Source organism: Leptodactylus fuscus, chromosome 5 (assembly GCF_031893055.1).
Source record: "Leptodactylus fuscus isolate aLepFus1 chromosome 5, aLepFus1.hap2, whole genome shotgun sequence".
Taxonomy (NCBI): Eukaryota; Metazoa; Chordata; class Amphibia; order Anura; family Leptodactylidae; genus Leptodactylus; species Leptodactylus fuscus.
The window spans coordinates 219,206,081-219,231,871 of NC_134269.1; the positions used below are offsets into that span (position 1 = coordinate 219,206,081).

General features: G+C 45.3%; 1 non-coding gene across 1 annotated transcript; it reads right to left on the reverse strand.

The window, feature by feature from the left end:
- Positions 1-11,483: 11,483 nt before the first annotated feature.
- Positions 11,484-11,589, reverse strand: LOC142205369 (U6 spliceosomal RNA). The gene has a single exon (XR_012716381.1). It is a non-coding gene; the product is annotated as a U6 spliceosomal RNA (small nuclear RNA).
- Between the last annotated feature and the right edge of the window lie 14,202 nt (positions 11,590-25,791).

Here is a 25,791-nt window from a genome sequence, read left to right on the forward strand (position 1 = left end):
AAATAAGGAATGATGTAAGATCTGGCGGCCGACGACTTCAGGTTCAGACCTTGGAACGCTTTCAAAATATTTAGAGTTTGCCGTATGAGGAAAAACAGAGTGTTTTCTGTGAATGGTGATTAATTTAGGGAAAAATAGAGTTGTGTTTCCCCCTCGGCACGTTGGGCTTGGATGTGCACGAAGTCCCGGCATGCTCGTATATCAGGACAATGGTTGTAGTCCAATAGAGAAGAAAATAGTCCAGAGATGGTAAAAGTACAAAAACCTCCAGGCCCCAGATAGTGGACACAGGCTGAACACTGAGGAGACCCCGCACAGCAGATACTAAAGAGCCCAATATATACCAGGACCCCCAACTAGTCACATGGAAGTAAACTCTAACGAGGGAGTGTGCCAGGGAAAAGAATATACAACATTATGTAACATCCCTGTACTATGACATCGCTGTGTGTATTCTCCTTACTAATAGTGAACAATAATCCACCTGCAGTGAGCTCCCCCTAGAGGTGGCTGAAGGAGATCAGAGTCTGTCTTTTGACTCTGTAACTCTGTATCAGGAAACAATCCTCTGTTCCCATTGGTCAGTTCAGAATTTTGGATGCATTTACACACTACGGATCACTGTTATGTTCTCTCTGAATTTCCTTTAAGGGAAGAACGTGATACAAGCAGTGACCTCAGGCTCCCTCATGTGACACCTGGTGGCAGTGTATGACAGGGGCTGATCAGCTTGTACTATCTATTACCTAATCCATTATGTCATCACTATCCGCTATAATAAGACTGGAGCTCTGCGGGGCCCTGGACATATGAGCCGTGACTGTTCAGTGAGAGCTGGAGATGAAAGATGTGCAGGAGGTAGAACATATAGAGAGCGGCGGCTGAAAGATCTGATCACAGGACAAGAATAGGAAATGTACAAGACGTAATAGCAACAATGTAACAGGGGCAATTACATATGTATTACAGAGGGAGCAAACATGGGGGGCACCGAGGTACAGGAGAAGTAATGTATGTACACAGAATAGTGAGCACAGGATAAGTAATGTAATATATGTACACAGTGACTGTACCAGCAGAATAGTGAGCGCAGCTCTGGAGTATAATACAGGATAAGTAATGTAATGTATGTACACAGTGACTGCACCAGCAGAATAGTGAGCGCAGCTCTGGAGTATAATACAGGATAAGTAATGTAATGTATGTACACAGTGACTGTACCAGCAGAATAGTGAGCGCAGCTCTGGAGTATAATACTGGATAAGTAATGTAATGTATGTACACAGTGACTGCACCAGCAGAATAGTGAGCGCAGCTCTGGAGTATAATACAGGATAAGTAATGTAATGTATGTACACAGTGACTGTACCAGCAGAATAGTGAGCGCAGCTCTGGAGTATAATACAGGATAAGTAATGTAATGTATGTACACAGTGACTGTACCAGCAGAATAGTGAGCGCAGCTCTGGAGTATAATACAGGATAAGTAATGTAATGTATGTACACAGTGACTGTGCCAGCAGAATACTGAGCGCAGCTCTGGAGTATAATACAGGATAAGTAATGTAACGTATGTACACAGTGACTGTACCAGCAGAATAGTGAGCGCAGCTCTGGAGTATAATACAGGATAAGTAATGTAACGTATGTACACAGTGACTGTGCCAGCAGAATAGAGAGCGCAGCTCTGGAGTATAATACAGGATAAGTAATGTAATGTATGTACACAGTGACTGTACAAGCAGAATAGTGAGCGCAGCTCTGGAGTATAATACAGGATAAGTAATGTAATGTATGTACACAGTGACTGCACCAGCAGAATAGTGAGCGCAGCTCTGGAGTATAATACAGGATAAGTAATGTAATGTATGTACACAGTGACTGCACCACCAGAATAGTGAGCGCACCTCTGGAGTATAATACAGGATAACTAATGTAATGTATGTACACAGTGACTGCACCAGCAGAATAGTGAGCGCAGCTCTGGAGTATAATACAGGATAAGTAATGTAATGTATGTACACAGTGACTGTACAAGCAGAATAGTGAGCGCAGCTCTGGAGTATAATACAGGATAAGTAATGTAATGTATGTACACAGTGACTGTGCCAGCAGAATAGTGAGCGCAGCTCTGGAGTATAATACAGGATAAGTAATGTAATGTATGTACACAGTGACTGTGCCAGCAGAATAGTGAGCGCAGCTCTGGAGTATAATACAGGATAAGTAATGTAATGTACTGTATGTACACAGTGACTGTACAAGCAGAATAGTGAGCGCAGCTCTGGAGTATAATACAGGATAACTAATGTAATGTATGTACACAGTGACTGCACCAGCAGAACAGTGAGCGCAGCTCTGGAGTATAATAGCACCTGACTCAGTTCTTTCCTCCTTTTGCAGGTTTTTCTCTCCTAGTTTCTTCCCATTTCTATCTTGAGGACTTTGTTGCTTTAAATTCCTTTCCTTCTTCCTCGTCCGTCTCTCCCTCCTTCTCACTGTCCTTCACCTCTCACATATGCAATGTGTGATGCCGCTCGGATAAAGGAACTTTACATGCAGACATAACTTGTCCAGAGCCAGGAACACTTAAACTATCTATAAACACGGAGCCTTCTGATGTTTTCTTCATTTCATAAATGTCATTTTCCTCTCCGTTTTGCACGTTGTGTTTGAAATAATATTTCTGTTTTCTATTTCCAAACCTTTTCAGAGAAGAACGTGAGGATGGAAATGTCGTCCTGAAAAAATGTGCAGAGGTAAACAGGTTGAAGTAGAAAAACTTCATGAGTCTTGACGCCGTTCAGCGGGGCAATAACACGAGTATAGTGAGGAGTCATTGTCGCCACATCCCAGGTAAAAATGGAGGAAGGGGGCTGTTTCCACTCATGTGACCTGGAGTCGAACCCCGGGGTCCAGCATTAAGAACAACATGGCGGAAGGTAAATTTAAGCAATAATGCAAAACAAGTCTTCTCTCTGTGTCCCAAGCGATATCCTGCAGGGGGAGTCATTAGCACCAGGCAATCCCGAGCAGATGCCAGGGCTCAGTGGGAAATCTCTATATGTATCAATATGGTACACAGGGTGTGACCCAACAGTGCACATACCTAATACGTCAGAGACGTCTTCCTCCTTTCTGCATCCTTCAGTGTTAATGTATAAGAAACGTGCTGTGATCCTGGCTAAGAGGCAGCTTGCTGATACAGAAACCTTCTTCATCTTCTGCTTCATATAAAGACCAGCCAACTGTTGAAAATTGGCGATATGATGCACGGAAACCCTAAAAAATGCTACGGTCATTGTGGCTCCTATTGACTCTATACCGCTCTTTCACGCTGTGGATTGTAGTTTATAAGCCATAGGTTGGCGACCACTGCTGTTGACTGCACCCAAATACCTAAAAATCCGAGCGAGCCTTTTGTTACTTTACGAGAGTTGTTACACAAAAAGAGCCAAAAACTCTAATGGGATTCCCCGCTGACTCACGGCAGTGTAACGCCAACTTCAAGGAGAATCGGCACATGCCCTTTTTACTGTACCCTGGACTTGTACGTTCAGGGCAGGGGTGCCTGTCGCAGACAGATAAAGAGGCGAGCTGTCTCCAGCGCTTCAATTATCTGCTAATTGTTTATACTTTGACTCATTCTTCTTGTTACTCAGACCAAGTTCCAGCCATTATTTTAGGTACGCCCTGCCCCCCTGTAGTTCTCTAACCATAGATTAAGGGCACGTGTTCATTCAATGACTTTAAATGATCTATTGTGCACCATAAAGACGTGAATGCAGGATCTAAAAATCTTTGGCTCTTACATGGTGGATCAGGTGAGTTCTGTCATCACCTTAGTACTTATCCTTCTTATAGTAATGAGGGCGTGCATGAACATCTCCTCGAAGAGCAACCATATAGGCATGAGAACCCGTATATTAAGTATGAGCTTTGCAAAGAGCATCCATACATGTATGAAGATCTCAAAGCTCAGGGGTATGCCATTGGTGGAGATTTCCAAGTACATGTCTTTTTTGGACACAGCCAGGGTTGGACATGCCCATTAGATTATCAGAGGATTATCAGAGGCTATAACACAATAATGGACCCATAGTTCTTGTAGAACAGGGGTCCCCAACCACCAGTCCGCGGGGCATGTTGCACCGGTCCGCGTACTGGCGGCAACGCTGCTGTGGAGCTGATGCTTGGTTGTTGCTCATAGGGATAAGGTGAGCAAAGTGCGGGGTTGTATGTCCGGGATTCTAGTACTATGCAGGGCATGCAGCGGGTCTTGGCTCCACCCCGCACTCGCCTACCAAACTTTGGCCAACTACATTACCCTGCTTAACACCCTCCCCCAACGACACCCCTTCCCCGCCCCATCTGCACCCCTTCCCACCACCACCAGGCCATAGAAAAATTGTCTTGCTGAAACTGGTCCCCGGTGGAAAAAAGGTTGGAGACCACTGGTGTAGAAGACTTTGATGACTACTAGGATCTACTTAGTAAGGGTTGGAGTGTGAATCGTCTTATCTGGTGGTCCCAAGGAATGCCCGTTTGAGAAGTTTTTGGTAAGGGACATGTAATAACATTAATATCCATAATGATAAAAGAATGTAGAAGAAGCCACTATGTCATTTAGTGGAAAATATCCACGAGATGATCTAAAGAATGAGATACGACGGGAGGAAACACGCATGGCTGGAGATGACAGCGCAGACAGCCATGGAGAAGACAGTACGTAGCTAGAGATGAGACGACTCTGATCAGGACCGAGACATTGTGCTTGGCTAGCGCCTCAGAGTGTTGACAGCCCGAAGAACAACATTTTAATTACAGGAGACTACAAGTATGAGGCTGAAGGAGAGGAGGGCAGTGACTGCAGATATTTAGGCTAAGTGCTAATCCTTGCAAATTGCCGTACATGCATTCGAGCACTTGCTAAAACAGGCGTGCGGTGTTTGCACAATATGTCACGGCCGCCATGCTCGGTGTCACGGGTCACATGTGTAACACCTTGACGTGCTTATGAGGAAGCCGAAGCTGTGATAACAGATTAACATCTTCTATATTTAGCAATGCAAGTCATAGACTCGGAGGGTCGACGGCGAATTCAACAAGACAGCCAATCATCGACCACTTGACAGCAGTCTTTCATGCTCAGCTTCCCCTGAAAGGACAAAGTATCAGATCACCGAGCCCCCAATGTGGGCATGAGAACAATGAGGAGAGGAATGCCTGCCATGCTTGGCTGGCACTGGAGGGGGGAGAGGAGTGACAGGAGAGGGGTAATTACAAGACGTCACCTAACACACCAACTGTGAGTGGGATCAAAGTGGCCATTTTATCAGCATGACTCACGGAACCGACGCTGGGCACAGACAGACACGACCAAGGGGGGGCCGGTAAAGCGTCATTAGACAAAGGGACACAAATGACAGACAAAGGTCAACATTTCCCACAGGATGTGGACGTCAGGAAATAAGAGGGTGATGGGAAACGCTGCCAACGCCAAGACCTATAGGATTGCCTTGGCGCGACGTTCCCATTGATAAGCCCTCTCCGTTTTCCAGCGGAGGTGTCTTGACCGGCTATCAAGTGGAAATAAGATTCCAAAAATGTGCTGCCCATGGGGTGTCGGGTGGTAATCACATGACACCGAGACTTCTAAGAAGTAAGAAATGCTATGTTTTTTGAACAAGTCCACCCCCCACCCCCCCTGGGATTTCTATACAGGCTTGCAGTATAGATCTCTATGCGGGTCGAGTCAGGCTGCGCTCGTTTGCCAATCTGGCCAGAGATGTGGAAATAATAGAAACCTGCACTCGGGCTTTGTCCTACGTTCAGGCCATTTCAATTATTCGCCGAGTATTTTCCTATTATGCTTTTTTCCTAAAATAATTATTGGCACGGCGTCCTGCAGAGAACATTCTTAGATGACTGCGGCACAGGATTGGTTTTTGGTGTTTTACCGTGTGCTATTAGTTTTATGAGGTCAGTCGAACCTGGAAAATGTGCCAAAGTGATATTCCACCTTTCTAGTGTCAATGAAGGGTCTATCAAGACTTTGCAAAATCTGACCATGTCGTGGTTTACCCTCGAGCAGTTCAGTCCTGTATTAGATTTGCTTATTAAACACTTGGCTACCAGGCGGTGTGGTCAGGTCCTGATTTCCTTTGGCTTCGCAAGTTGTGAATATTTTTTCATAGGGTTAGTAAACTTATTCTGGACTAGCATTACCTGCGACTTCTCCGCGTCACCCTCACTCCCTGCGCCAATCACCACTTACACAGGCCCATAATCCCCCGCGCACCCGTCCACCTTCCCCACGCATGCGCAGGATCGCCGAACCAGTTTCCTCACTGTACCGCACCATAGCCCGCCATTCCATCCACGCACAGCATTCGGTACCTGCAACAACGTCTCCTGCCAGTGCTACACATACCAACTCCCCCGGGTGGCCTCACTACCTATTCTCTATCCCCATCCCCCCTAACTCCCCCCTCCCAAAGCCCCCCATGGGCCCCCTGCCTAACCCCCTCCCCCAGAACCCCCCCAAACCACCTCTCCCCCACCACCACTGCCTTCCCGCCCCCCCCCCCGCCACACTCACCATGGTGATACTGCTGAAGCGTGTGTTTTGCGGCGGCACGAACAGTCGGCATGTGTGCTCATGCCCGAGACGTCTGGGTTCCCGGCCGCACACTATGCAGGGACGTGTGGCTGTCCGCTTCAGGGCTGGGAGCGCAGCTGCCTACTACGCCGGCATGAGGCAAGTTGTAGCCGGCCGGCATGGCAGCGGCGCTTGCAACATTGTCAACAGATGGTACATGGTCCCTCGCCACGCCACATTTCGGCGCCAACATATGGGGCTGTGGCACGTGCTCCATAGGCCGCCCACACACCGCCATGCTCCAATAGGAGGTGCGTTGAAATTCTGGCGCTGACGTCACGGCTGGTCCTCCAGCGTAGCTGGAGCCAACTTTTGACGGTCACGGTGGCGATTTGGGGTGAGTGACCCACTTTTAAAGTAGCCTACGTTTCCTTCCTGACCAATGTGTAGCTCTGTGTGAAATTTCCAAAAAATCCGTTCAGCCGTTGGCTGTGATTGATCCCCAAACATCCAAAGCCACAAACTGTCACATTTACAATATTAGTAGGATGAGCAATAACTGATGATAAGTTCTCTTAGTCGCCGCCATTGTTTCATCTGCAGATATACAGTCCTTCAACGTCGTACAAGATAAGAGTCCGTAACGTTTTCATCTTATGATCCATCCTTTCGATATCTGTCTTAAGCCAGTCGACAGTTCCAAAGCTTTTTTTGCCTTTGGCAAATACGTTTTGTAACTTTATGAGAGTTGTTACACAAAAAGCCAAAAACACTAATGGGATTCCCTGCTGACTCACGGCAGAGTAACGCCAATTTCGAGAAAATCTGTCCATGCCCTTTCCACTGTACCCTGAACTCGTATGTTGCTGTTTCCTCCCAGACAGGTGAACTTGCAAAGATGCGAGCTGTCGCCAGCAATTCAATTATCTGCTAATTGTTTAGACATTGAGTCATTCCTCTTGTTACTCAGACCAAGCTCGAGCCATTATTAATGCCGTCATTGGCTTCTGGCTCCCACGTGTCTCCCTCTACAATTGGCATTCCTGCTTTATGCCAGTTACAAAACATTGCCCAATTTTTAGGCTATTTCCTCCTCCCAAAGAGCAAGGTGGTCCAGCTCCTTATCACCGGGGTTAACTATTCTATTACTTCCCTTCGATATCAATGGGTGCTTAAGTAGTACATGGCAGAGCTCTTTGTTAGTAGGGACCCTCACCCTCTACTGCAACCGTATGTCCTAACAGGGTGCATGAGTAGGTGGTATAGGTATTGGACACGTCCTTTGGTCTTCTTGGAATGTTTTCTTTGGATAACCCTAATAAATTTGTCCTAGTAGACTTCACAGAGATAGTAGAGGGATGTCCTATGATTGGATTTTGGAGAGTCGCTTGCATTTGTGGATTGCAAAGATTGCAAAGACAGTGAAGAATCCGAGTGTGACTGATAAGAGTCCATTCATATAAAGCAATGTTTTGCTGCTGCACATTTGCAAAAAGGAGGTGAACACAACAATAGAGCAGTTAATGCAGAAGTCATGTAAATTGGTTCCTGCAGGTTGTCCCATGTCTACTGTCTTCTGATCTAGACTCTCTTCTATAATTGTCCTATTGCCATTTGTTGGCTTCTTGGTGCCGCTGCTAAACCGGCCCCTTACCAACAGCAATACTGTGCTGACCTTGTACCAACCTAGTCTACGCATACTGATCCTTGGGATGCCCTTACCAATTGGAGAACACTTTGCAGCAAAGACCATACCTTGATAAATGGGAATTAAAGCCACCATCCATAGAAGAATCAGGAATTCCAAGAAGGACTAACAAGGAGGTCACCAAGTTCCTTACCTACATATTCTCCAAGGTATTTGTTAAGTTAATGCAATGCATCAACAGATCCAGATGGAGAAGGTTGTCAGACACTGGATGTTAACAAGAAATCCTATTATTCATTGACAAGGAGAGAAGTTGAACGAACTAGGGCATTGAATGACAAAGTGGTGCAGATGTAATGTACACCCTAGAAAGCATGTAAGGCTATAATGTGTGATCTGTCGGCGCAGACGTTGCTTATTCCGACTGCTTGTGTCTTGCAATGGGTTATAATGTCACACGGTGGATTATTTTTTTCCATATTTCGACACCTCATAATATAAGAAATGGAAAAAGTGAAAAGAAAAACACAAAAAAATTGTAAAAAGTGCATGCAAATGTATCCAAGGCTGGAGATCTACATTATGCAACAATGAAATTAGAACTCCGAGAAGGACAATGTGTAGAGTTGTGGAAGAAGCCGGCGCCACTACGATCTGCATATAATGACATTTTTCAGCCCTATGAAACCTCAAACATTGGCTCAAGCGGTGCAGGATGATTGGGCAACATCTTAAGTTATCACCAAATGATGCAAACTGAGACGGACAAGATCCTTTTTTCGTAGAGATCTTGGTTTATCACTCCAGCAGATCCCAGCATGCCTAAGCCAAAATGTCAGCTCTGGTCAATGTTGTGTGTCCTGGAATGACAATAAGAGGTGGACGGAGGTGACCAATGCACAGATTGGAGTGGTAGAATGGCGTGTAGTGATCCATTCTGTACTGAAAGTGAAATAGGATGTTACATCCATAGCAGCCAACAGTGCAGACACAAAACATCAGAAAGCTTTTATACTTAATTATGCTATGAGTCAGGTCCTCCAATGACTTCACATCAAAGACTATTATGCTGCACAGAAAGATAGCAATGAAGGATGGAATGGAAGTCTATCATCATTCATGATAAGTCCTGGAATGGAGGTCTATCCTCTGTAGTGATGTGTCCTGGAATGGAGGTCTATCCTCTATAGTGATGAGTCCTGGAATGGAGGTCTATCCTCTGTAGTGATGTGTCCTGGAATGGAGGTCTATCCTCTATAGTGATGTGTCCTGGAATGGAGGTCTATCCTCTATAGTGATGAGTCCTGGAATGGAGGTCTATCCTCTATAGTGAGGAGTTCTGGAATGGAGGTCTATCCTCTATATAGTGAGGAGTCCTGGAATGGAGGTCTATCCTCTATATATTGGGGGGTCCTGGAATGGAGGTCTATCCTCTATAGTGATGTGTCCTGGAATGGAGGTCTATCCTCTATAGTGATGAGTCCTGGAATGGAGGTCTATCCTCTGTAGTGATGTGTCCTGGAATGGAGGTCTATCCTCTATAGTGATGTGTCCTGGAATGGAGGTCTATCCTCTATAGTGATGAGTCCTGGAATGGAGGTCTATCCTCTATAGTGAGGAGTTCTGGAATGGAGGTCTATCCTCTATATAGTGAGGAGTCCTGGAATGGAGGTCTATCCTCTATATATTGGGGGGTCCTGGAATGGAGGTCTATCCTCTATAGTGATGTGTCCTGGAATGGAGGTCTATCCTCTATAGTGATCAGTCCTGGAATGGAGGTCTATCCTCTATAGTGATCAGTCCTGGAATGGAGGTCTATCCTCTATAGTGATCAGTCCTGGAATGGAGGTCTATCCTCTATAGTGAGGGGTCCTGGGATGGAGGTCTATCCTCTATAGTGAGGGGTCCTGGGATGGAGGTCTATCCTCTATATAGTGAGGAGTCCTGGAATGGAGGTCTATCCTCTATATATTGGGGGGTCCTGGAATGGAGGTCTATCCTCTATAGTGATGAGTCCTGGAATGGAGGTCTATCCTCTATAGTGAGGAGTCCTGTAATGGAGGTCTATCCTCTATATAATGAGGAGTCCTGTAATGGAGGTCTATCCTCTATAGTGATCAGTCCTGGAATGGAGGTCTATCCTCTATAGTGATGGGTCCTGGAATGGAGGTCTATCCTCTATAGTGAGGAGTCCTGGAATGGAGGTCTATCCTCTATAGTGAGGGGTCCTGGGATGGAGGTCTATCCTCTATAGTGATGTGTCCTGGAATGCAGGTCTATCCTCTATAGTGAGGGGTCCTGGGATGGAGGTCTATCCTCTATAATGAGGGGTCCTGAGATGGAGGTCTATCCTCTATAGTGAGGGGTCCTGGGATGGAGGTCTATCCTCTATATAGTGAGGAGTCCTGGAATGGAGGTCTATCCTCTATATATTGGGGGGTCCTGGAATGGAGGTCTATCCTCTATAGTGATGAGTCCTGGAATGGAGGTCTATCCTCTATAGTGAGGAGTCCTGTAATGGAGGTCTATCCTCTATATAATGAGGAGTCCTGTAATGGAGGTCTATCCTCTATAGTGATCAGTCCTGGAATGGAGGTCTATCCTCTATAGTGATGGGTCCTGGAATGGAGGTCTATCCTCTATAGTGAGGAGTCCTGGAATGGAGGTCTATCCTCTATAGTGAGGGGTCCTGGGATGGAGGTCTATCCTCTATAGTGATGTGTCCTGGAATGCAGGTCTATCCTCTATAGTGAGGGGTCCTGGGATGGAGGTCTATCCTCTATAATGAGGGGTCCTGAGATGGAGGTCTATCCTCTATAGTGAGGGGTCCTGGGATGGAGGTCTATCCTCTATGGTGATGAGTCCTGCTTTTGTCTCAGACACAATGATAGCTGGAGATTCATCTAGAGACAATGTGGGCAATGCCATATAGAGGCCTTTCACAAGGGAATGTCACATCCCATTAATTTGGACTTTGGTGGTACAGCCATTTCTTCAAATTCTCTGAGGAGCAATTTCCCAATAGGAAAATTCCATATGTTATGAGGAGCCTGCATGGCCTAAATGTTCTACCATGGCCCTACAGCGTCTCCAGACGTGTCTCCTATTGAATATATCAGGTACGCAATTGGTCAACAATTCCACAGGGAGCTGCCAATCCTCAATGTGACTGACATAACGTTTCTCATTAATAACCTCAGTGATAGTAGGCCTGGGGCTCAGTATTCTTTTGTAAACAATGTGGAACGTTTCATGAATTTGCGTGTTCTCCTTGCACAGGGTCCATGCTAATCTTCTCTGTATCGTTCCAGTTTAGTATATGTACTCCTGATGTGAGCCCAGGGCGTCAGTATTAGTCTGCATGGCGCTCACACTCCATAATGAATAAGTTGAGAAGTTTTGTAAATTTTGTTTCCATTTTGCCAACATTTGCCTATCAATAACTCGTCTATCTAGTGTAATTTCCAGAAATGAAAGCTTTTTCATCTTGGGTTTGCAGTTCCAATGTGGAGTATTTTATATACAGAATCTCCGTGTGACACTCTCTAAGGTGAAGGTCTATAATCCCACACTGGAGAATCTAGTTTGATCCAGCATTAGCAGCATTCTTCTCATGTATATAAATCCGCCACATATGAAATACCGCAGGATTAAGAATGAGAAGAAATCCAGAACAATGGGGTCCGCACTACATACAAATACACAACATACATGGAAAGGACCGGGAGCTGTCCGCCCCGCGCTGCCTGGAAGATGAACTCGGTAAACCTTAAGGATTCCCAATTTACAGTAGATCGGAATCCAAACTGTGCGATGTCTCAGGCACCTATAGAAGGGCTCGTACAAGTCTTCAGAATTCTTCAACTTTGTCACATTTTGTCATCTCACAGCTACAAACTTAAATGTATCTTCTTGAGATTTTCAGTAATAACCAACACAAAGTATCAGATAATTGTGAAGAGGAAGATAAAGGATACAAAGGTTCCATCGAAAAGCTGAAATTTTGTAGAGTCTCCTTTTGCTACAATTTCAGCTACAAGTCTATTGGGGTCTGTCTCAGCTTTGCACATTTGGGGTCTGTCTCAGCTTTGCACATTTGGGGTCTGTCTCAGCTTTGCACATTTGGGGTCTGTCTCAGCTTTGCACATTTGGGGTCTGTCTCAGCTTTGCACATTTGGGGTCTGTCTCCGCTTTGCACATCTAGAGATGAGATTTCGGCCTCTTCCTTTTTGTAGCCAGTTTCAATGGAACGTCTGTGACGTGCAAATTTCATGTCTTGCCAAGGATGCTCAATGGAATTTGGGTCTGGCCTGTGACGGGACCATTCTAAGACCGGAATATTCTGTGATGTAAAACATTCACTGTGGGGCTCAGGCCGGAGGTTTCGGGTCATTGCTGGAATCTCCTTCCCAGTCTCAAGTCTTTTGCAGCCTTCAGGTTTTCTTCCAGGATTGCTCCTGACAATCACTTCTGAGCAGCTTCCCTGTCCCATGCTGCCCCCACCATGTGTCACATTGGGACGGGGTGTTCACGGGGATGGGCAGGGTCACTTTTCCCCACACACATAGCGCTTTTTATTTAGACCAAAAAAATCTAATTTGGTCTCCTCTGAGCAGAGCAACTTCTTCCACGTGTTTGCCGTATCCCCTATATGACTCGTGGCCATAAACCGCAGAAGCCACTTCTTCTGTTTTTCTTACAATTATGGTTTCCTTCCTTCCACTCTTTCATATAGATTGCCAGATTTGTGGGGTGCGCGGTGACTTCTAGTTGTCCTGTGGACAGATTCTCCCTGTACCTGAGGACTTCTGTAGCTCCTCCAGAGTGGCCATTGGCCTCTTGGCTGCTTCTCTGACCAGCGCCCTCCTTGGTCAAGGTGTCAGTTTAGGAGACGGCCATGTCTTGGTAGGTTTGCAGTTGCAGAATATTTTTTCCATATTTGGATGATGGATTGAACAGGGCTCCTTGGGTTGCTCAAAGCTTGGGATAAGTTTTAAACTATTCCACAACTTTCGGACCAGTCTGGTGAGTTCCTTGGTTTGCATGATGCTGTTTGTTCACCAGTGTTTTCTAACAAATTACTGAGGCCTTTATGGAACAGGTGTCTTTATACTATGACTACGTTACACACAGCCGGACTCTATTAACTTATTAAGTGACTTCTGTAGATACTTGTATGCGCTGGATTTTATTTAGGGGTATCAGGGCTAACAGATTACAAGCTTTTGAGACGACTAGGTCTCTTCATCAAACATGACACAATATCTGAAGGCATGCATACTTATATTGAGTGCAACTCCGGGGTAGAATCCAGGATGCAACTCAGATTGAAGATAAATCACCTAATATTTGTGCCCAGTGACTCACAAATATTTCAGTAATTTCTTCCCGCTTCTATGTAATGTGGGGTCTGTCCATCACCTGCATCAAATTCCCAAATCCGCCAGACTGTCTACTAGATACATTGTTATCCCATTACCCTGGACTGTTGCATAATTGGAAATACAAACCATGTGCTGCAGGATGGATTACACCCTCCCCCTCCTAAAAACAAAATATGTAAAACCTCAGAAATCAGAGCAGGACCGTGAAGGAATATATTAGTAAGAGGTTTCTAATGCCCGGCCAGTAAAGAGATGTGTCAAGCCAAAAATAGAAATCAGAAAGTAAAAGGTTAAGTTGACGGCTGGGACAGAATTCGGCAGCGGGACATGTAGGGTTAATGGGGCGGACAGACTGGACCCAGGTGTGTGTGATACACTGCAGACATCAGAGAGTAATCGAGGACACAGGGGCACCGGCCCTGGCAATGTTTTGGTTAATGCTGGTACAGCTTGGCCTGTGTACTACAGGAAGGGTGGGGTTGACACAGCAAAGGGTTAAGAGGGTTTCATGCCAGGTCTGTGGGTGGTCGGAGAGGAGGGGGTGCTGCAGGGGGTTACTGTTATTATAAAGGAAACATATGTAGAGCCTGATCTCAGATACACAGGACCCTGTGACCCCTGCAGAGGCACCCTCACAGAAGCTGTGCCCCCCACAGCCAGTCCCGAAACAGACGGCCAATACAAAGCGCTCCCTCCCTCTAGTCACACTCCACAGCCGGCAGCGGCCAAGTCAAGGCAGCTGTGAGAGCAACATCTGTAAAATAGAGCTGCCAGCACCTCGTGTGTGGCCGCAGGTGGCATAACAAGGGGAGGGGTGCGGGGAAGAGCGAAGGCCGGGCATACAGCAGGTACGAGGCGCTCCGGGCTGAATATAACAACCGTACAGACTTGTGCGGAGCCCTGGGTGGCAGCACCATGGGCACAGTATTACTAGGCATAGGTGTGGACAGGGCTCAACTAGGAATTATACACAAGAGCAGGTCTATAAAAAATCTCCCCTCCAGGTATTCCACAAAATATCACTCTGCAAACCTCCAGCCTGGCAAATAGAAGGAGCATTATATTATCCTGATCTAGTCCTGTACACACAGCTGCTACAAGGTTACAATGTGCCAATCCCATTATATTCATCCTGAGCTACAGCTGCATCATACTCCAGAGTTACACTGACAATTCTGCAGATTGTAACCAGCAGAATAGTGAGCGCAGCTCTGGAGTATAATACAGGATAACTAATGTAATGTATGTACACAGTGACTGTACCAGCAGAATAGTGAGCGCAGATCTGGAGTATAATACAGGATAAGTAATGTAATGTATGTACACAGTGACTGTACCAGCAGAATAGTGAGCGCAGCTCTGGAGTATAATACAGGATAAGTAATGTAATGTATGTACACAGTGACTGCACCAGCAGAATAGTGAGCGCAGCTCTGGAGTATAATACAGGATAAGTAATGTAATGTATGTACACAGTGACTGTACCAGCAGAATAGTGAGCGCAGCTCTGGAGTATAATACAGGATAAGTAATGTAATGTATGTACACAGTGACTGTACCAGCAGAATAGTGAGCGCAGCTCTGGAGTATAATACAGGATAAGTAATGTAATGTATGTACACAGTGACTGTACCAGCAGAATAGTGAGCGCAGCTCTGGAGTATAATACAGGATAAGTAATGTAATGTATGTACACAGTGACTGTACCAGCAGAATAGTGAGTGCAGCTCTGGAGTATAATACAGGATAAGTAATGTAATGTATGTACACAGTGACTGCACCAGAATAGTGAGCGCAGCTCTGGAGTACAATACAGGATAAGTAATGTGATGTATGTACACAGTGACTGTACCAGCAGAATAGTGAGCGCAGCTCTGGAGTATAATACAGGATAAGTAATGTATGTACACAGTGACTGCACCAGCAGAATAGTGAGCGCAGCTCTGGAGTATAATACAGGATAAGTAATGTAATGTATGTACACAGTGACTGTACCAGCAGAATAGTGAGCGCAGCTCTGGAGTATAATACAGGATAAGTAATGTAATGTATGTACACAGTGACTGTACCAGGAGTATAATACAGGATAAGAAATGTAATGTATGTACACAGTGACTGTACCAGCAGAATAGTGAGCGCAGCTCTGGAGTATAATACAGGATAAGTAATGTAATGTATGTACACAGTGACTGTACCAGCAGAATAGTGAGGGCAGCTCTGGAGTATAATACAGGATAAGTAATGTAATGTATGTACACAGTGACTGTACCAGCAGAATAGTGAGCCAGCTCTGGAGTATAATACAGGATAAGTAATGTAATGTATGTACACAGTGACTGTACCAGCAGAATAGTGAGCGCAGCTCTGGAGTATAATACAGGATAAGTAATGTAATGTATGTGCACAGTGACTGCACCAGCAGAATAGTGAGCGCAGCTCTGGAGTATAATACAGGATAAGTAATGTAATGCATGTACACAGTGGCTGCACCAGCAGAATAGTGAGCGCAGCTCTGGAGTGTAATACAGGATAAGTAATGCCATGTATGTACACAGTGACTGCTTGTAATATATGTCACATCTATATATAACTTATAATATGTTTTTCTGAGAACAGACCCCGTCACATCACAGTACAGAACATTATGACACAATGTACACTGCAGGATGATGAGACTTGTATACAAGCGCTGCTCGTCTTGTCAGTCTGTCACATTGTTCTGGAGTTCATTCCATTGTCTGGGAACAATAGACACACATGAAAGTTCTAACATTTAATATTCCAATAAATAACATGAAGTTGCACAATGGGAGGGGGCAGTCTGTGGGGTCCTGTTTTTGCACTAATACAATGGAATAGGAGATTCTGTTATTGTGCATCTTGTGAATAGACACTTAGAATAGCCGCACGTGTCCCCAAACTTCAGAACAAGTCGTCTCTCAGGCAGTGTCTAAAGGAACTTCATAGCAAAAACTGGAAAGACATTAAGGGTCTGTTCACACGGAGGAATTTTGAGAGGAATTAACATGAAGAGCTTTGTCCTTCCACCGCCGGTTTGTGGTCAGTGGTCTCGTTCTCGTGTCCTTCTATGGCCGGATCGACCACAGAATTCCCAGGACACTTCCAGCTAGAATTTGGAGCTGATTTTGAGGTGGAATCTGCCTCAAAATCTGCTGCAAATTCCTCTGAACAGCCCCTAATGACAATGTATCAACAACATGGTTCCGGTCTTCTCCCAGGCCTTCCTTCTTCTTCGGCTCTCATGTCACTGCTGGAGCCTCAGATTAGGCCTCAGGTCACATGGGCTGGTGTGGATGTATTCACGCTCTAATGCTGCCAATGTGACCACTGGGACCCAGTCACCAGTACAAGCGCGGACCTTGTGGCTGAAGACAGCGGAGGACGGTCCAGGCTAGGGTTGAGTGATCGGGACTGGAAAAGATCGGATTCCGATCGACGATTGAGTAAATTTCACGATCGGATGGAAAATGATCGGAAATCGGATTTTAAAATCGATCCTGAAATCTCAAGATCAGCTCAACCCCAGTCCAGGCAGAAGACAAATGCTGGATGCCGCAGGAAGGCAGAGCCCATTTTGTTCTTATTGTTACACATCTCCTTTGGCCTCCTTTGTCCCTAACATATAGGAATAGCCTTAAGAAAGGCCTATTCTTCTTCTACCTTTAGATGTCTTCCCCGTGCCGCCGTTCCGTAGAAATCCCGGTTTTCATCGGTATGCAAATGAGTTCTCTCGCAGCACTGGGGGCGGGCCCCAGTGCTCAAACAGCACTGGGGGCATCCCCAATGCTACGAGAGAACGCTACAGTGCCGCCTCCATCTTCTTGAGGAACGGCTTCTCTTCGCGGCTTCTTCCGATGCTGGTTTCAAACTTCTAGGCCTTGGGCAGCCAACTGCGCATGCCGGTGGCCACAAGAAAATGGCCACTTAGAATACTGTGTAAGCGACAATTTTCTTGTGGCCGGTGGGCATGCGCAGTCGGCTTTGCCCTAAGCCTAGAAGTTTGAAGCCAATGCCGGAAGAAGACACATGAAGAGCCCGTTCCTGAAGAAGAGGGAGGCGGCACTGGAGATTTCTCTTGCAGCATTGGGGACGCCCCCTATGCTGTTTGAGCGCTGAGGACCGTCCCCAGTGCTGCGAGAGAACTCATTTGCATATAGACGAAAACCCGGATTTCTACCGAACAGCGGTGCGGAGAAGACATCTAAAGGTAGGAGAAGAATAGACTTTCTTAAGGCTATTCCTACGTGTTTTAATGATAGGATCCCTTTAAGCTTCTTCTTACTAAGACTTCTGCTTGTTGTCAGTGAATGGACGCCATATTCTTCTGAGCCGCTACATATAACAATACTGGTCCATGGAGGGGAAAAGAGTCATCTCTGAAAGTGCTGAGCGAGGCGAAATATTCTGGAGTCTTGTGTAAGAAATCTGTAATAGGTAGTGATAGTTACAGCCGTGGATCTGGCACTTTATGAAGTGTCACCGCGCTCTTTAAATTCTCTATAAAACCTGTAAAATGAAAGAAAATAAACTGGTCGCACCTGAGTCTATTGAACGGCTGCCAGGTCCAGCGCTCTGTGCCCGCTTACACCACAGGAGACAATGCCAGTACAATGCTGGAAAGTGGACTGGAGCCGGCCCAGAGGCATTCTGGGAACAACCTGAGCCCTAATCCCTCCACTAACCAAAAAACAACACTTACATAGTGAGAGCCCGGCCGCACTATAGGGGGATGTGGGGTCACCAGGGGTGAGATAAAGGAGGGCTCCGGACATATCGGAATAAAGCTGAAGGATTGTATAAAGAGAAGTTCTACAACGTTCTTACAGCTTTGACTCTTGTATGATTAGCAGCTCCATATAAGGGACCCGAACCCCCCCCCTAGGGACATTATGGAGCAGATCAGCCCCATCTATAGGGTATGTACACCATATAAGCTGCTCCGCTCTTTTCCGCCCTGTGATACAGTTACAGGGCTGGGGGGGGGGGTGTTGCAAGGTTGTTGCATTTTTCTTCTAAACTTTTTGACATCAAGGTCACGATTTATCTTGAGCTAAATGCTAAGGCCGTCGTATTCGTCGTATTCTTCTTCCCCCTCATGCACATTCAGATATCCAGAGGTCTCTTAGGGTGCATGCACACTACGTAACGCCGGGCGTGTATGAGAGCCGTACACGCCGGCATTACAGCAGACTGCCGAACACTTCCCATGCACTTCAATGGGAGCGCTCGTAACAGCGGCGTTTACGAGCGCTCCCATTGAAGTGAATGGGAAGTGTTCGGCAGCCCTGCTGTAACGCCGGCGTGTACGGCTCTCATACACGCCCGGCGTTACGTAGTGTGCATGCACCCTTAGGGTGAATTCACACTGAGTAAACGCTAGCTTATTCTGAACGTAAAACACGTTCAGAATAAGCGGCGTCTAAAGCAGCTCCATTCATTTCTATGGGAGCGGGGATACGAGCGCTCCCCATAGAAATGAATGGGCTGCTTCTTTCACTCCGTGCAGTCCCATTGAAGTGAATGGGGAGTGCCGGCGTATACGGCAAGCTCTGCTCATGCCGGAGCGTACACGCCGGCACTCCCCATTCACTTCAATGGGACTGCACGGAGTGAAAGAAGCAGCCCATTCATTTCTATGGGGAGCGCTCGTATCCCCGCTCCCATAGAAATGAATGGAGCTGCTTTAGACGCCGCTTATTCTGAACGTGTTTTACGTTCAGAATAAGCTAGCGTTTACTCAGTGTGAATGCACCCTTACTCTTCTGACAGTCTCATGCCGGCCATACACATGACTAGAGGTGAGAGAATCCGATGGAAACGAGAGGTTCATTACAAATTTTCCAAAATTGTTGGGTTTAGCAGAACTTGAGATTTTTTGGGATTTGCCCATGAATTGTTTTTCCACTTTGAACTCTCATCACACCCCAAAGTATAGAAATTAGAGGCCGGGTGGAGGAGTGGATATGTCCTGAGTCCTCGTATGGGTGATGTTGTGCGATCCCGGGGGACTGCTGGAGCTTGTGAATGGGCCATAATGGCCATGTGGAGTTACACCAACATCAGGAGGTTTAGACACAAGTCATTGAGACTCATGTGATCACTGAGGACCGAACACAGTTGTCAGGAACCCCGAGGCCAACCAAAGGGCAGGTACAGGACCAAAGACAACCATGAATGAGTATAAGATGCAGCAGAAGTGAGGGAAGGGAGTATTCCAGCATTACATCTCTCCAAACACCTCCCATCAGGAGGACCCTACACATATGTGACTGCACCAGCAGAATAGTGAGCGCAGCTCTGGAGTATAATACAGGATAAGTGATGTAATGTATGTACACAGTGACTGCACCAGCAGAATAGTGAGCGCAGCTCTGGAGTATAATACAGGATAAGTAATGTAATGTATGTACACAGTGACTGCACCAGCAGAATAGTGAGCGCAGCTCTGGGGTATAATACAGGATAAGTAATGTAATGTATGTACACAGTGACTGTACCAGCAGAATAGTGAGCGCAGCTCTGGGGTATAATACAGGATAAGTAATGTAATGTATGTACACAGTGACTGTACCAGCAGAATAGTGAGCGCAGCTCTGGAGTATAATACAGGATAAGTGATGTAATGTATGTACACAGTGACTGTACCAGCAGAATAGTGAGCGCAGCTCTGGGTTATAATGCAGGATAAGTAATGTAATGTATGTATACAGTGATTGTACTAGCAGAATATTGAGCGCAGCTCTGGGGTATAATACAGGATAAGTAATGTAATGTATGTACACAGTGACTGCACCAGCAGAATAGTGAGTGCAGCTCTGGAGTATAATACAGGATAAGTGATGTAATGTATGTACACAGTGACTGTACCAGCAGAATAGTGAGCGCAGCTCTGGGGTATAATGCAGGATAAGTAATGTAATGTATGTACACAGTGACTGTACCAGCAGAATATTGAGCGCAGCTCTGGGGTATAATACAGGATAAGTAATGTAATGTATGTACACAGTGACTGCACCAGCAGAATAGTGAGCGCAGCTCTGGAGTATAAAACAGGCCATAACATAGCATGTACAGTAGATCAGCATAAAGGAAATGGCAACAAAATACAACAACCACGGCTGGTATACATGGCTGGGCATAACACACAGCACTGGTTCTGGGATAAAGTTGCATAAAAAGAGATATCTCCAATGAACATTGAGAACCCTTGAATAACACATCTTCCCTGGTAATGCCACAGACAAGACAGGAACTAAACTGAAGACTTCTGGAAGTCACCAAAGATAAACTAATAAATTTTCTAGCCTTAACTGTGAGACATTTATTTGTCAGTGTTCCTAAGTATCTTAAAGTACATTGTTAAAGAATTCCAGGACATGCCGTAGCTGCAAAAGCCCTAAAGATATATACAGACAAAAAAGGAGATATTACAAATACCACTGACCATGGCATGCATCTCTGGCTCGAAACACTTTAGGACATTGGGAAACTGAACAACACCTACTGCATCCATATAGGGAAACAAGAGCCACGATGACCACTGAGACCATGTGCCCTGACATCAACTAGGCTTCCACACTCTGGTAGCCCCTGTATTAACTATAGGTTCTATGAGTAGGGTTGGTGGGGTGCTATCTATTTCATACTGGGAGAAATAGGGAAACAGTGTTATCTATATCAACATTATTTACAAGGAGTGACAAGAAGGCAGGGCTGTGTGAAGCTGCAGGGACACAGTGCTATCTGTGCCTATATCATTTATGGGAGGAGACAGGAAAACAGTGATATCTGTACTTACATAAGTTATGGGAAGAGATAGGGAAGTAATGCTATCTGAGCCTACATCATTTATGGGAAATAAGTAAATACAGGGAAGTAGTACTATCTGTGCCCACAGTATTTACATGAAGAGACAGGGAAACAGTACTATCTGTACTTACAATATTTACAGGAAGAAAGAGGAAGGCAGTACTATCTGTCCCTACAATTTTTACAGGAAGAAAGAAGTAAGCAGTACTATGTATACCTACAATATTTACAGGAAGAAAGAGGAAGGCAGTACTATCTGTCCCTACAATATTTACAGGAAGAAAGAGGAAGGCAGTACTATCTGTCCCTACAATATTTACAGGAAGAAAGAGGAAGGCAGTACTATCTGTCCCTACAATATTTACAGTAAGAAAGAAGTAAGCAGTACTATGTATACCTACAATATTTACAGGAAGAAAGAGAAAGGCAGTACTATCTGTCCCTACAATATTTACAGTAAGAAAGACGGAGGCAGTACTATCTGTCCCTACAATATTTACAGTAAGAAAGACGGAGGCAGTACTATCTGTCCCTACAACATTTACAGGAAAAGAGGGAGGCAGTACTATCTGTACTTAAAATATTTATAGGAAGAAAGAGGAAGGCAGTACTATCTGAGCCTATATCATTTGCAAAGAGAGACAAGTGTGTCTGCATTGTTTGTACCAACAATATTTATTTGTTACAGAAATAAAAAGAAAGGCAGTACTATCTGTACCTACAATATTTAAAAGATGAGAGTGGGAGGCCGTGCTGTGGGTATCTACAATATTTATAAAACAATATGGGGACAGGAGGGCAGTGCAATCAGTACCTAAATACTTATGTAAAGATACAGGGAGACGGTACTATCAGATACAGGGAGACAATACTATCTGTACCTACAATATTTATGTAAAGATACAGGAAAGCAGTACTATCTGTGCCTACAATATTTACAGTAAGAAAGAGGGAGCCAGTACAATCTGTACTTACAATATTTACAGGAAAATACAGGGAGGAAGTATCATCTGTATCTACAATATTTCCAGAAGGAGTCAGGGAGGCAGCACACTCTGTACCTACAATTAGAGATACAGGGAGGCAGCACTACCTGTACCTGCCCTACAAGATACAGGGAGCTGATACAATGTTCATAACATTCTAATTAATTTCACAGAAAGCAGCAAGCTATGTATTCAACGTCCAGAGATTATCCACTGACTAAACTCACTTTCACTATAGCGCAGTGTGGTTAAAGAGAAATTTCTACGCGCTGGCTGTTGTAGACGGACGGACCACTCAGGCTGAGGCCATTAGCAGACTTGGCAGAGGAACATGAATCCATCTTAGTTGAATGTAGTAACAGAATGCGTGTTATGGAATGCAGTCTGGATGGGGCGCGCGTTCCTCAATGTTTGCACTTCGGGTCATCAACACACCTGGTCTGCATAATTGCCCATCTCCTTATTTGCTGGGATCGTGTCCTCGTAGAAGTTGTTTACATTGAAACGTATGAGTTTGTTCGCAGCTCCTCGGCACACGGCCGGTTAATTACCATGAATGATGATCGTTTGGGGGGGGGGGGGGGTGCGCGTGAAATAATGTAGAAATCAATAAGGGTGGTCAAATGAGACGCGGCTAGAATTTCACTCTTATACCGAAATCTAAAATAGTTCAGTGTGATAGTGCCAAGGCAGTGGAAGGCGGCCAGCGGTTTGGTGGGAATAGAAGAATGTAGAACAGAAATTACGCTGTTAATGTCACGCTTTGTTTAGTGTTAGACTCGGTGACTTAATTGTATAATTATCTAAGTGCCGCGTTGGAACAATGATCATCTGGGGAGGAGGGGGCCGTTGTTTATACAGATGGAGATACATATATGGTCATAGTCAGGCCGTACATCTCACTTATCTTCACTGTAGCAAAGAAGTGTGCCAATGGCAGCAAACTGTAGCGGATACTAGCCAAGACCAGTGCATTGTATGGTCTGGCTAATAAGGCCGGAGAGACTCGGGTCATGTCATTCGGTGAGGTAGGACTTATGTTGTTCGTTGCCATTGAAATCACGTGACTATCCTCGATTCCAGAAGGAGCGCAAAGTTCTGGATAATTACAAAAAACACCAGCCATGAGTAACTTTGTAGCGGGAAATCCAGTCCTTCCATTGGCTACTCAGAATCCAGTGTCTCAACTCTCGTTGATGTTAGGACACCATGTCTATACATGGCGTTATTGTTCCATATAGAGCGGACAGTAGAGTAGTGAGGAGGCAAGGACTTGTACCGCGGATCATGATAATGCAAGGAGTCCCATCTCCTGACTAGGTTTGGATAGGAAATCTGGACAATGTATGGACCAAATGTTCAAGTGTGGATTGCCCCATGTGCAGGTGGTTTCTCTCAATTTGGCAACCCTTCTCTATACGCACCATCTGTATAAGACAAGGGCTCCACGTGACACACAAGTTAGTTTACTAATATCGTGCCGATCCAGCAGCGGAATCAGCCGATAGGTGCAGGATCCAGGTGTCAGACCCCCTACTATCCTGTTGACAGGTCTTGAGCCAATCTTGAGATTTCAGGATCGATTTAAAATCCTTTCCAGCCGATCCCAATTGTAAAATTTGCTTGATCGCCGATCGGGATCCAATCTTTTCCGATCCCGATCATTCAGCCCTAATTGTATATGATATATATACAGTGGGATTGAGCCGATCTTGAGATTTCAAAATCCGATTTTTGATCATTTTCCAGACGATCCCAATTGAGAAATTTGCTCGATCGCCGATCGGGATCCGATCTTTTTCAAATCTTCTTGATACATGATGATTGATCTGACAGTAGTATGAGGCCTACAGGCTTGCATCATAAACTCTGCATGTCACCCCAGGATGATTTGTCTTAGATACGACCATGCGGTCCGGTATTCCCTGTAGACCGAGTCGTCTTCGGCTGAAGCTTTGGCATTATTATATAAGAAGTAAAAGACTTGCAGGCTCCTTCCACGTGGCTCTGTAAAGTCTTCGAGTGACACGAGCCATAATTCTAGACCAATCCCTCATTTTGGACATTAAACAATTTGCTTCGCTCCCGATCCCCCAGAGCAGTAAATACCGGCGTTAATACCATTAAGTGCAGGTTGATTGCATCATAAAAAGTAAAAACAAGCAGCGAAAACCTCCCAAATATTTTCCAAACCAGCTCTCAATTGTAACTTCAGTCCATAATTTATGATCCTGTGCAGCCTCAGACTTTCCTAACATAAGTTAATGTTGTCAGAAAGCCAGAAAAAGGTCAGGACTAACGTTTCGGTTTGTTTTTCAGTGGACCTGTATGGATAATGTAACGTGTGACAGGGACTGAGCAATAACACATAAAGCGAAAGGTCAGCGAACATAGTTGGTGGCATCTGGCCGGGAAACTCAGTGCAGACCCCAAAGCCTTCAGAGGAATTGCAACGTAACTTCAATCTGGATTCCAGACATGTAAAGAGAATGTTGGATTTACTGTAGGAATGCTTAATATATAGTAATCTTTAAGAGCGAATCGCAAGCGCCGCACATGTCAACACGATTCCAGACGCATGAGAGGTAAATCACTGGAATTATTGGATGGAGAGGGTCTGCCAATTCGCGGGGAAAAGTCTACCCATTTCTGACAGATTTACATGATCTGTCGATGGTAAACAAGGCGCTGTGTTGTGTAGACACGTGAAATGGCGCGCTCTCGCTCTCTCCTGCTGTCTGCAGGTTTATTACACGTATCAAGTTTATACAAGTTCAGGCCAGAAGGATTTATTGACATAAAGAAGAAGAAAATGACTCGAAAAAATCAGGGAAAACTGAATAGACGACGGCGTGAGGCTCTTTTTCCACATACACATCGAGCTTCCTGCTAGGAACCGCTTCCCTCTCCAAGAAGCAAAAAAGTTTTTTTTTTGCTTTTAAGAACGGTAAAAACTCTCCCGATCTGCAGAGATGAAATTCGGGCACTTCAAGGGTCAGTTCGGCATCAAGTATGGAGTGGGCAGAATTAAATACATACCCCAAAGATCGCAACGTGGTTTTGGCTTTTGGATCAGATTGAACAACTTGTGAACATATGCACCAAATTTGTTCTTGTTTTTATTTCAAAAGCAATTTTTCCCATAAAGTTAAGGTTACTTTTTTTTAATCTACATTGTGAGCCCCATACAAACTCATACCAACTCCTTGCAGATGTTGTTCCTGGCGGGATTCAAACCTAGGACTCCAGTGCTGCAGTGCTAACCACTGAGCCACCATGTTGCCCCCCCAGTTAGGGTTACTTGAACTCACAACCTTTGAGTCACGCTTCGCCCCTTAAAGA